The sequence below is a fragment of the Hypanus sabinus genome, chromosome 2, assembly GCF_030144855.1.
Source record: "Hypanus sabinus isolate sHypSab1 chromosome 2, sHypSab1.hap1, whole genome shotgun sequence".
NCBI lineage: Eukaryota > Metazoa > Chordata > Chondrichthyes > Myliobatiformes > Dasyatidae > Hypanus > Hypanus sabinus.
The window spans coordinates 203,091,335-203,103,726 of record NC_082707.1 but is presented as its reverse complement, the minus strand read 5'-3'; positions in this window follow the sequence as shown (position 1 = coordinate 203,103,726).

Sequence of the window (12,392 nt, the reverse complement as noted above, 5' to 3'; positions counted from 1 at the left end):
CAACAACAGTCGCTGCTTTGTGTCCCGTGTCCAAGAAGAGTCCCAGCTCGTTGCCCGTTGTCCAAGAACAGCAGCGGCTCTGTGTCCCTTATCCATGACGAGTCCCGGCTCTGTGTCCCGTTTCCAAGAACTGTCCCGGCTCTGTGTCCCATGTCCAGGAATCGCCCCAGCTCAATGTCCTTGTCCAAAAACAGTCACGGCTCTGTGTCCCGAGTCCAAGAAAAGTTACTGCTCTTTGTCCCCTATCCACGAAGAGTCCCTTCACTGTGTCATGTGTCTAAGAAGAGTCACGGCTGTGTCCCGTGACCAAGAAGAGTCCCAGCTTTGTGTTCCTTGTCCAAGAACAGTCCTGGCTCTGTGTCCCGAGTCAAAGAAAAGTTACTGCTCTTTGTCCCGTATCCACGAAGAGTCCCGTCACTGTGTCATGTGTCTAAGAAGAGTCCCGGCTCTGTGTCCCGTGTCCAAGAACAGTCCTGGCTCTGTGTCTCATGTCCAAGAACAGTCCTGGCTCTGTGTCTCGTGTCCAAGAACATTCCTGGTTCTGTGTTCATTGTCCACAAACAGTCCCAGCTCTGTGTCCCGTGTCCAAGAACATTCCCTGCTCAGTGTTCCTTGGCCAAGAACAGTCCCGGCTCTGTGTCCCATATCCAAGAAGAGTCCCGGCTCTGTGTACCGTGTCCAAGATCATTCCCGGCTCTGTGTCCCGTGTCCAAGAAGAGTCTGAGCTCTGTGTCCCGTGTCCAAGAGCAGTGCCGGCACTGTGTCACATGTCCATGAACAGTCCCACCTTCTGTTTCCCTTGTTCAAGAACAGTCCCAGCTCTGTGTCCCGTGTCTAAGAACAGTCCCGGCTCTGTGTCCCGTGTCCAACAATAGTCGCTGCTTTGTGTCCCGTGTCCAAGAAGAGTCCCAGCTCGGTGCCCGTTGTCCAAGAACAGCACCGGCTCTGTGTCCCTTATCCAAGAAGAGTCCCGGCTCTGTGTCCCGATTCCAAGAACTGTCCCGGCTCTGTGTCCCGTGTCCAAGAAGTGCCCCAGCTCGAAGTCCCTTGTCCAAGAACAGTCCCTGCTCTGTGTCCCATGTCCAAAAAGGCTCAACACTGTGTCCCTTATGCAAGAATAGTCCCGGCTCTGTGTCCGGTGTCTAAGAACAGTCCCTGCACTTAGTCCCGTGTCCAAGAACAGTCCCGGCTCTGTGTCCCGTCTCCAAGAACTGTCCCGGCTCTGTGTCACGTGTCCATGAACGGTCCCGGCTCTGTGTCCTGTGTCCAAGAACAGTCGCTGCTTTGTGTCCCGTGTCCAAGAAGATTCCCAGCTCGGTGCCCGTTGTCCAAGAACAGCACCGGCTCTGTGTCCCGTATCCATGACGAGTCCCGGCTCTGTGTCCCATGTCCAGGAATCGCCCCAGCTCAATGTCCTTGTCCAAAAACAGTCACGGCTCTGTGTCCCGAGTCCAAGAAAAGTTACTGCTCTTTGTCCCCTATCCACGAAGAGTCCCTTCACTGTGTCATGTGTCTAAGAAGAGTCACGGCTGTGTCCCGTGACCAAGAAGAGTCCCAGCTTTGTGTTCCTTGTCCAAGAACAGTCCTGGCTCTGTGTCCCGAGTCAAAGAAAAGTTACTGCTCTTTGTCCCGTATCCACGAAGAGTCCCGTCACTGTGTCATGTGTCTAAGAAGAGTCCCGGCTCTGTGTCCCGTGTCCAAGAACAGTCCTGGCTCTGTGTCTCATGTCCAAGAACAGTCCTGGCTCTGTGTCCCGTGTCCAAGAAGCGTCCCAGCTCGATGGCCCTTGTACAAGAACAGTCACGGCTCTGTGTCACGTATCCATGAATAGTCGCGGCTCAGTGACCCGTATCCAAACAGGCTCAGCACTGTGTCCCTTGTGCAAGAACAGTCCCGGCTCTGTGTCCCGTGTCCAAGAACAGTCCCTGCTCTGTGTCCCGTGTCCAAAAAGGCTCAACACTGTGTCCCTCATGCAAGAATAGTCCCGGCTCTGTGTCCGGTGTCTAAGAACAGTCCCTGCACTTAGTCCCGTGTCCAAGAACAGTCCCGGCTCTGTGTCCCGTCTCCAAGAACTGTCCCGGCTCTGTGTCACGTGTCCAAGAACGGTCCCGGCTCTGTGTCCCGTCTCCAAGAACTGTCCCGGCTCTGTGTCCCGTGTCCAAGAAGAGTCCCAGCTCTGTGTCCCGTTTCCAAGAGCAGTGCCGGCACTGTGTCCCGTGTCTAAGAACAGTCCTGGCTCTGTGTCCCGTGTCCAAGAAGAGTCCCAGCTCGGTGCCCGTTGTCCAAGAACAGCACCGGCTCTGTGTCCCTTATCCATTACGAGTCCCGGCTCTGTGTCCCTTATCCATGACGAGTCCCGGCTCTGTGTCCCGTTTCCAAGGACTGTCCCGGCTCTGTGTCACGTGTCCAAGAAGCGCCCCAGCTCGATGTCCTTGTCCAAAAACAGTCACGGCTTTGTGTCCCGAGTCCAAGAAAAGTTACTGCCCTTTGTCCCGTATCCACAAAGAGTCCCGTCACTGTGTCATGTGTCTAAGAAGAGTCACGGCTCTGTGTCCCGTGACCAAGAAGAGTCCCAGCTCGGTGCCCGTTGTCCAAGAACAGCACCGGCTCTGTGTCCCTTATCCATTACGAGTCCCGGCTCTGTGTCCCTTATCCATGACGAGTCCCGGCTCTGTGTCCCGTTTCCAAGGACTGTCCCGGCTCTGTGTCACGTGTCCAAGAAGCGCCCCAGCTCGATGTCCTTGTCCAAAAACAGTCACGGCTTTGTGTCCCGAGTCCAAGAAAAGTTACTGCCCTTTGTCCCGTATCCACAAAGAGTCCCGTCACTGTGTCATGTGTCTAAGAAGAGTCACGGCTCTGTGTCCCGTGACCAAGAAGAGTCCCAGCTCTGTGTTCCTTGTCCAAGAACAGTCCTGGCTCTGTGTCTCGTGTCCAAGAAAAGTCCTGGCTCTGTGTCCCGTGTCCAAGAAGCGTCCCAGCTCGATGACCTTTGTACAAGAACAGACACGGCTCTGTGTCCCGTATACATGAATAGTTACGGCTCAGTGTTCCGTATACATGAAAAGTCGCGGTTCTGTGTCCCGTTTCCAAAAAAGGCTCAGCACTGTGTCCCTTGTGCAAGAACAGTCCCGGCTCTGTATCCCGTGTCCAAGAACAGTCCCTGCTCAGTGTCCCGTTTCTAAGAAGAGTCCCAGCTCAGTGTCCCTTGTCCAAGAACAGTCACAGCTCTATGTCACGTATCCATGAAAATTCGCGGCTCAGTGTCCGTAATCAAAAAGGCTCAGCACTGTGTCACTTGTGCTAGAACAGTCCCGGCTCTGTGTCCCGTGTGTCCGTGTGTCTGTGTCCCGTGTCTAAGAACAGTCCCTGCTCTGTGTCCCGTGTGCAAGAAGAGTCCCAGCTCTGTGTCCCGTGTCCATGAACTGTCCCATCTTCTGTTTCCCTTGTCCAAGAACAGTCCCAGCTCTGTGTCCCGTGTCTAAGAACAGTCCCGGCTCTGTGTCCCGTGTCCAAGAACAGTCGCTGCTTTGTCTCCCGTGTCCAAGAAGAGTCCCAGCTCAGTGCCCGTTGTCCAAGAACAGCACCGGCACTGTGTCCCGTATCCATGACGAGTCCCGGCTCTGTGTCCCGTTTCCAAGATCTGTCCCGGCTCTGTGTCCCGTGTCCAAGAAGCGCCCCAGCTCGATGTCCCTTGTCCAAGAACAGTCACGGCTCTGTGTCCCGAGTCAAAGAAAAGTTACTGCTCTTTGTCCCGTATCCACGAAGAGTCCCGTCACTGTGTCATGTGTCTAAGACGAGTCCCGGCTCTGTGTCCCGTGACCAAGAACAGTCCTGGCTCTGTGTCTCATGTCCAAGAACAGTCCTGGCTCTGTGTTCCGTGTCCAAGAAGCGTCCCAGCTCGATGGCCCTTGTACAAGAACAGTCACGGCTCTGTGTCACGTATCCATGAATAGTCGCGGCTCAGTGACCCGTATCCAAACAGGCTCAGCACTGTGTCCCTTGTGCAAGAACAGTCACGGCTCTGTGTCCCGTGTCCAAGAACAGTCCCTGCTCTGTGTCCCGTGTCCAAAAAGGCTCAACACTGTGTACCTCATGCAAGAATAGTCCCGGCTCTGTGTCTGGTGTCTAAGAACAGTCCCTGCACTTAGTCCCGTGACCAAGAACAGTCCCGGCTCTGTGTCCCGTCTCCAAGAACTGTCCCGGCTCTGTGTCACGTGTCCAAGAACGGTCCCAGCTCTGTGTCCCGAATCCAAGAAGATTCCCGGCTCTGTGTCACGTGTCCAAGAACAGTCCCGGCTCTGTGTCCCGTGTCCAGGAACAGTCCCGGCTCTGTGTCCTGTGTCCAAGAAGAGTCCCAGCTCTGTGTCCCGTTTCCAAGAGCAGTGCCGGCACTGTGTCACATGTCCAAGAACAGTCCCATCTTCTGTTTCCCTTGTCCAAGAACAGTCCCAACTCTGTGTCTCGTGTCTAAGAATAGTCCTGCCTCTGTGTCCCGTGTCCAACAACAGTCGCTGCTCTGTGTCCCGTGTATAAGAAGAGTCCCAGCTCGGTGCCCGTTGTCCAAGAACAGCACCGGCTCTGTGTCCCTTATCCATGACGAGTCCCGGCTCTGTGTCCCATTTCCAAGAACTGTCCCGGCTCTGTGTCACGTGTCCAAGAAGCGCCCCAGCTCGATGTCCTTGTCCAAAAACAGTCACGGCTCTGTGTCCCGAGTCCAAGAAAAGTTACTGCTCTTTGTCCCGTATCCACGAAGAGTCCCGTCACTGTGTCATGTGTCTAAGAAGAGTCACGGCTCTGTGTCCTGTGACCAAGAAGAGTCCCAGTTTTGTGTTCCTTGTCCAAGAACAGTCCTGGCTCTGTGTCCCGTGTCCAAGAAGCGTCCCAGCTCTGTGTCCCGAATCCAAGAAGATTCCCGGCTCTGTGTCCCCTGTCAAAGGACAGTCCCGGCTCTGAGTCCCGTGTCCAAGAACAATCCCGGCTCTGTGTCCCGAATCCAAGAAGATTCCCGGCTCTGTGTCCCATGTCCAAGAACAGTCCCGGCACTGTGTCCCGTATCCAAGAACAGTCCTGGGTCTCCGTCCCGTGTCACGGAACTGTCCCGGCTCTGTGTCCCATGTCCAAGAACCGTCCTGGCTCTGGGTCCCGTGTCCAAGATAAGACCCGGCTCTGTGTCCCTTGTGCAATAACAGTCCTGGCTCTGTGTCCCGTGTCCAAGAACAGTCCCGGCTCTGTGTCCCGTATCCAAGAACAGTCCCGGGTCTCTGTCCCATGTCAAAGAACAGTCCCGGCTCTGTGTCCCATGTCCAAGAACATTCCCGGCTCTGTGTTCATTGTCCAAGAACAGGCCCGTCTCTGTGTCCCGTGTCCAAGAACATTCCCTGCTCTGTGTTCCTTGTCCAAGAACAGTCCCGACTCTGTGTCCCGAGTCCAAGAACAGGCCCGTCTCTGTGTTCCGTGTCCAAGAACCCTCCCAGCTCTGTGTCACGTGTCCAAGAAGAGTCCCGGCTCTGTGTCCTGTGTCCAAGAACTGTCCCGGCTCCGTGTCCCGTTTCCAAGAAGAGTCCTGGCTCTGTGTTGTGTGTCCATTAAGAGTGCCTGCTCTGAATCCTGTGTCCAAGAAGAGTCCCAGCTCTGTGTCCTGTGTCGAAGAACTGTCCCGACTCTGTGTCCCGAGTCCAAGAACAGGCCCGTCTCTGTGTCCCATGTCCAAGAACAGTCCCGGCTCTGTGTCCCTTGTGCAATAACAGTCCTGGCTCTGTGTCCCGTATCCAAGAACAGTCCCGGGTCTCTGTCCCGTGTCAAAGAACAGTCCCGGCTCTGTGTCCCATTTCCAAGAACAATTCCAACTCTGTGTCTCGTGTCCAAGAACATTCCCGGCTCTGTGTCCCCTGTCAAAGGACAGTACCCGCTCTGTGTCCCGTGTCCAAGAACAGTCCCGGCTCTGTGTCCCGTATCCAAGAACAGTCCCGGGTCTCTGTCCCGTGTCAAAGAACAGTCCCGGCTCTGTGTCCCATGTCCAAGAACAGTCCCGGCTCTGTGTCCCCTGTCAAAGGACAGTACCCTCTCTGTGTCCCGTGTCCAAGAACATTCCCGGCTCTGTGTTCATTGTCCACGAACAGTCCCAGCTCTGTGTCCCGTGTCCAAGAACATTCCCTGCTCTGTGTTCCTTGTCCAAGAACAGGCCCGTCTCTGTGTTCCGTGTCCAAGAACAGTCCCAGCTCTGTGTCACGTGTCCAAGAAGAGTCCCGGCTCTGTGTCCTGTGTCCAAGAACTGTCCCGGCTCCGTGTCCCGTTTCCAAGAAGAGTCCTGGCTCTGTGTTGTGTGTCCATTAAGAGTGCCTGCTCTGAATCCTGTGTCCAAGAAGTGGCCTGGCTCTGTGTCCCCTGTCTAAGAAGAGTCCCGGCTCTGTGTCCTGTGTCGAAGAACTGTCCCGACTCTGTGTCCCGAGTCCAAGAACAGGCCCGTCTCTGTGTCCCATGTCCAAGAACAGTCCCGACTCTGTGTCCCTTGTCCAAGAACCGTCCAGGCTCTGTGTTGCTTTTTCAAGATCTGTACCGGCTCTATGTCCCGTGTCCAAAAACTGTCCCGTTTCTGTGTTCTGTGTTCCAAGTTCCAAGTCCAAGTCCCAGTCTAGGTCCTGAGTCCCAGTCCAAGTCCAAGCCCAGTCCCTGAGTTCCAGTCTATGTCCAGCGCCTCACTCCGAGTCCTGCCAATCTTATTCCTGTTTTTACTTTGTTTTCTCCTTGATTTCCCTTTGAAGAATCCTTGCTTCCCGACTTTCCCTGTAATTATTAATCAACTCTAATTTGTTAATGCTTCAAAACATGTTTGCGTTCTGCATTTGGGTCCACCGGGCTCTGCCCTTGTGACAGTAGGAGGCTATGTAGCATCCACACCAGGATTACCAGACTCAAAAACAGTTACTTTTCCTAAGCAGAAAGGCTGATCAACATTTTGACATATTACCCCACCCAACCACACACCCCACCACCACTACTTTATCATTTCGTGTCAGAGTCACCTTTCCTGCAGACTTTCCTGTGCCTAGCATCACTTCATAGAGTGACAGTCCAGTCCCCAAAGCCACCTGCCCAGCAACCCCCTCCTTTATTCCTAACTTAATCACGGGACAATTTACAATGATCAATTAACCTTTTGACTGTGGAAAAAAACCGTAGCTCCCCAGGGAATCCCACGTGGTCTGGGGGCAAATATACAATCTCCTTACAGGCAGCAGCTGGAATTGAACCTGGACTGCCTGGGCTGTGGGGCATTGTTCTGACCACTATGCCACCATGCCACTGTGGTGTATTATATCCAGAATAACAATTATTTTGTGTACTGGAAAAGACATTACACAATCTTGAATCTTGAGTTTTGAATGTACAGCAGTTCAGAAAAGAGATGTATTGTTCCTAAATGTGAGGACTATGTCCAATTTGACCATGAACTTCAGTCCCCACGCTTTGAAATGCCAGTTCCCTCTTCATTAAGGAGAGATCAAGGAAATGACATTAAATAGAAGCCTTTGGTAGTTCTGAGCTTTGTGGCTCAGATCTAGTTGTTTTTTAGGTTCATGGGGTGGGTCTGGAGGGCAGCAAGGGGATTTAGGGTCAGATTAAAGCTTAAGGATAAGGATGTAGGGAACTAGTCAAGCTGGGTTCTAAGGCCTCTGCTCTGCATGTGAAAGAGACCGATAGTGTGGATGTACTGTAGGACATCTGTAGGCAGATGTTGGGCCAGCAAGCACTGTGGATGAAGACCAAGGATGAAGGCTGGTGTCTGCACTCCAACCCCTCGAGGATAAATGAAACCCCTCCAGAATCAGTGGGGTTGAAGCTATGACGGCAAGTGATTGTGACCCCTAGGTATGTGAGTCAGCAAGTCTGGTGTTTGGGATCCTGTTTTCAGCAAGTCTGGTGTTTGATGCCTGGATTTTGGATTCTTGTCATTGGCGAGTCTGGTGTTCGACACCTGGAATTTATGGTCCTGTCATCAGCGAAACTTAGAGTCGACACCAAAGATCAAAGCTCAAAGGTCAATTGGAAGACCAGAATTTAGGGCACGAAAGCTGAAAACCTAGATCTGCAAAGCTGTGAGTCCATTTGAGGCTGCAGGACAGTCTTGCGGTGGCAGGAGTGATGGTGTTTGTCAGTAGGTGGAGGAAGGGAAGGGTTTATTTTGCTGTTGTTTTATTGTTCTTTGTGATCCGTGTTGTAGGCACGCAAAGTTGTTGGTGGAATGTGCAGCACAGTTGTGGGCTCCTCCAGCACATCAATATGCTGTGTTGGCTGGTAGCATAAATGCATTTCACTATATGTTTTGATGTAAATGAGACATAAATTAATCTGAATTCAGGAAGATAATATTTGAAGATTATTGATGCAGATCTAGGACATGTCATTATGAAAACTATTAGTGGTTGGGTGGATGGGAGAGAGAAAAGAGGCTTGTTTTGTTATTGATGGTTAATTGCTGTTGGTCTCCTCAGCATTATGGGCTGCAATGTGTGGTGACATGTGGGGGCTGTCCCCTTCGGTTGTTTTGGTTGTTAACACATACAAGACACTTCACCATATGTTTCGACGTACATGTAATAAGTAAATGATCTGAATCCAAATTCATTTCCTGCAGACAGCGTGGGAGCACCAGAGATCATATTGGCTCTGAGGCCTCTCCTGCACATCCTGCGAAAGGTTTATAAGTCAGGAGACAGATTAATTTTGTTCCACTTGGCTGCACAACAGTGATGCAAATCTTAAGGGATAGATTTAAGAGATTAGGAAGAAAATCTAGGAACTGGATTTCAAAGCAGGGGAGGAGTTCTGATGAGGTAACTTGAAGGCCCAGATTTCTCTGAATATTTCAGCAATCTGCTCATTTTATCAAAAAATGCAATTCCTATCCAGAGGCCAGACTTAGTTCCCTGTCTGGTAATGAATGCTGTCAGAGTATCAGTTTTCTGTATTTGGAATATATTGGTTCTGGATTTGGTCTCAGAGCGGTTTGAGTATTTTGAAGAGGTCTGAGGAAGTCAAGGAGGGATCACAGGCAAATATTGTGAAATATTTGGATGTCACAGTAGCATAGTGGTTAGCATGACACCATTATAATTCAGGGCGTCAGAGTTCAGAGTTCAATTCCAGAGCTGTATGTTAAGGAATTTGTGTGTTTGTCCTGTTTTCACATGGATTTCCTCTGGGTGCTCAGGTTTCCTCCAATAGTCCAAAGACATGTCAGTTGATAGGTTAGTTGGTCATTGTAAATAGCCCTGTGATTAGGCTAGGGTTAAATAGGTGGGTTGCTGGGTGGCACGACTGATTGGGCTGGAAGGGCCTGTTCTGCACTGTACCTCTAAAATAAAATAAAAATTAGTAAGAATGGACCAGATTGTGAGGGAATCTAATGAAGTCATAGAATCAAATATCATGCAAACAGGCCCTTTGTCCCAACCAGACTATGTCTGTCAAAACTTGTCCCATTTTCCAGCATTTTGTCCACATCCCTTTAAATCAGGGCTTTCCAACCTTTCTTATGCCATGGTCCAATACCATTAAACAAGGGCTTCATGAACCCCAGGTTGGGAACTCCTGTTCTGTGTACTATACCTGTACAAGGATGGCCCTCTGTTGGTCAGAGTTGACCATGGATGTTGCATCCTAGCTGTTGAAATTGATACACAAGCCAGAGCAGTACAGAACGAGCTGTTACTCACGCAGCAGGCTCCACCTCTCCATGCCATTGATAAATCCAACGGAATGGCAGAGACTGACACAGATTGGCTCCAACAGTGTTGCCAGATTTGCTCTTCAGTGTTGAACTCAACGTAGGATGGCCTTAGGGACTCCAACTCTGAATATTTCCTCAAGGTTTACTCCCAGAGCCTTCCCCATGAGTGGGTATAGTCACAAGGCAGTGGAGTTTTAAGATTAGAGTTTTTCTTCTCCTAGATGAGCTGCCAACCATAGCTGTCAAGCCCCCATATCCCCAAAGCGACTGATCTTAAGGCACACCTTTGCCCATTCTCCTGTCAGTAGAAACAGTTCTGCCATGTTTAGTAGCTAAGCTATGCATGAAGGACCGGAGCCAGGTACATGTCCAAAAGCCTTTTAACTGTTAATCTCTCTGCTTCAACAACTTCATCATCCAGGTCGGTCCATGTATGGATTATGCTCTAGGTGCAAATGTTGCCCCCCAGGCTCCGATTAAATTTCTCCTTCCTCACCCTAAACCTATACCCTCTCGTTTTTGTTTCCCCGACACTGGGGAAAAGACGGTGTGCATTCGCCCAGTCTCTGTGCCACTTTTGTGAAATAGACAGAATGAATTATCTTTGGAATCTTACTGGAGGTCAGGTTGGCTGGATGAGTTCTTCTGTAATCTAAATGGAAAGTCATTGAAAGCTTCTAGTTAGAATTCCTTTCCCCCTCCAACTGTCAGTTTTCCCAATGAATGGGCATCCAACCATATAGTGCTAAAGCTGAAGGGAGTACCATAGCAGTTAATGTGATGTTATTACAGCTCGGGACATTGAAGTTCGGAGTTCCAGTTCGGGCGTCCTCCCTCTTTGTATGTCCTTCTCCTCTGCACATGGGTTTCATCCCACATTCCAAAGACCTACCATTTAGTAGTTAGTCATTGTAAATTGTCCTGTGATTCGGCTAAGGTTAAATCTGTGGCTTGCTGGGCGCTGCAGCTCGTAGGTCCTGTTCCGCACCATCTTGCTACATAAATAAATAAATAGAAGGAAAGAGTTGAGAGGTGAAACTACCTTAAATATTTAAATAAGCAACACACTTGCTGAGGTTAACTCCAAGCTCTCCCAGCCATGCTTTAGATTTCCCCCCATCCAGGAAGTGTCTGGATTCAAGGCAGAACTGGAAACGGTCTGAAGCTTGGCCAACGTAAACACTTCACGAAAACCCTTTTATTTCTTGGAGTTAAACTTGACACCCATCACTCTCGCCACATTCCCATGATGTGAAAGACTGAAAATTCCAGTAAAAGTGAACAGGAAAATAAAACTTTGTGAAATAATAATATTAATATAAACATTGCTGTTATGGTCTTATATTTGGAATTTGGGGAAGATATACAATGTGGTCTGGATGTCATAAACTCCATATTGACAATCCAGAATTGTATTGAGGGGATGTTATATTATCAGAGAGGAAACATTAAACAAATTAAACATGGAATGTAGAAGACTGAGTGGAGGACCAATCAGGGTAGGTCTTTCTCAGTGAACAGTAGGACACTGGGGAGTGTCGTAGCACAAAGGGATCTGGGAATACAGGTCCATAATTCATTGAAAATGGAGTCGCAGGCAGATAGGCTCATAAAGAAAGCTTTTTGGCACATTGGCCTTCATAAATCAATGTATTCCGTACAGGAGGTGGGATATTATGTTGACATTGTGTGAGGCCTGATTTGGATATTGTGTGCAGTTTTGTTCACCTACTTACAGAAAAGATGTAAATAAGTTTGAAAAAGTACAGAGAAAATTTTAAAAAATGTTGCTACATATGGAGGACCTGAGTTATAAGGAAAGATTGAATAAATTAGGACTTTATCCTATGCAACATGGAAGACTGAGAGAAAATTTAATAGAGGTATATCAAATTATGAGGGGTATAGAGAAGGTGAATGCAAGCAGGCTTTTTCCACTGAGGTTGGGTGGGACTACAATAAGAGGTCATGGGTTAAGGATGAAAGGTGAAAAGCTGAAGGGGAGAATGGGGGGAGGGAAGCTTCTTCACTCAGAGGATCATGGGCGTGTGGAATGAGCTGCCCACACAAGTGTGTATATGAGCTTGAATTCAAAGGTTAAGTGAAGTTTAGATAGGTACATGATAGTAGGGGTATGGAGAGCTGATTGATGGAAATAAGCAATTTAAAGGGTTCAACACAAACTATGTAGAGGAGCCAAAGGGCCTGTTTCTGTGCCGTATGATTCTATGGTTCTATATCTTCCCTTCAGAACAGGCAACAAATATGAACAGGGGAGTAAGCCCACATCCAGACCAATATACAGGTGCATCCCTCAACAAAGGAAATTCAAGAAGCAGAGATAGATAATAACAATAAAGTCAGGAATTCAAACAGCACGGAAAACGACCATTCAACCCATCACTTGAATGCCAACCAGGAGCACGGTTGCTTGAGTCAGGTATGATGTTCTCCTAAGGGGTTGTCTATTGGTGGGTTTTCAGATGGCTGTTATAGCCAGTCTGGTATCCACATATTCTGGTGGCTGTTGTTAGTGGTTGGGCCTTTTGGTGGCTCAGTTTCTCTTTGCTCGTTGTGGCTCCGTGGAGGTCGTGCTCATGTAGCACACCTCTCCTTTAAACAGATTTCTTCTAGGTGTACCTATTGAGTGCAATATCTTCCC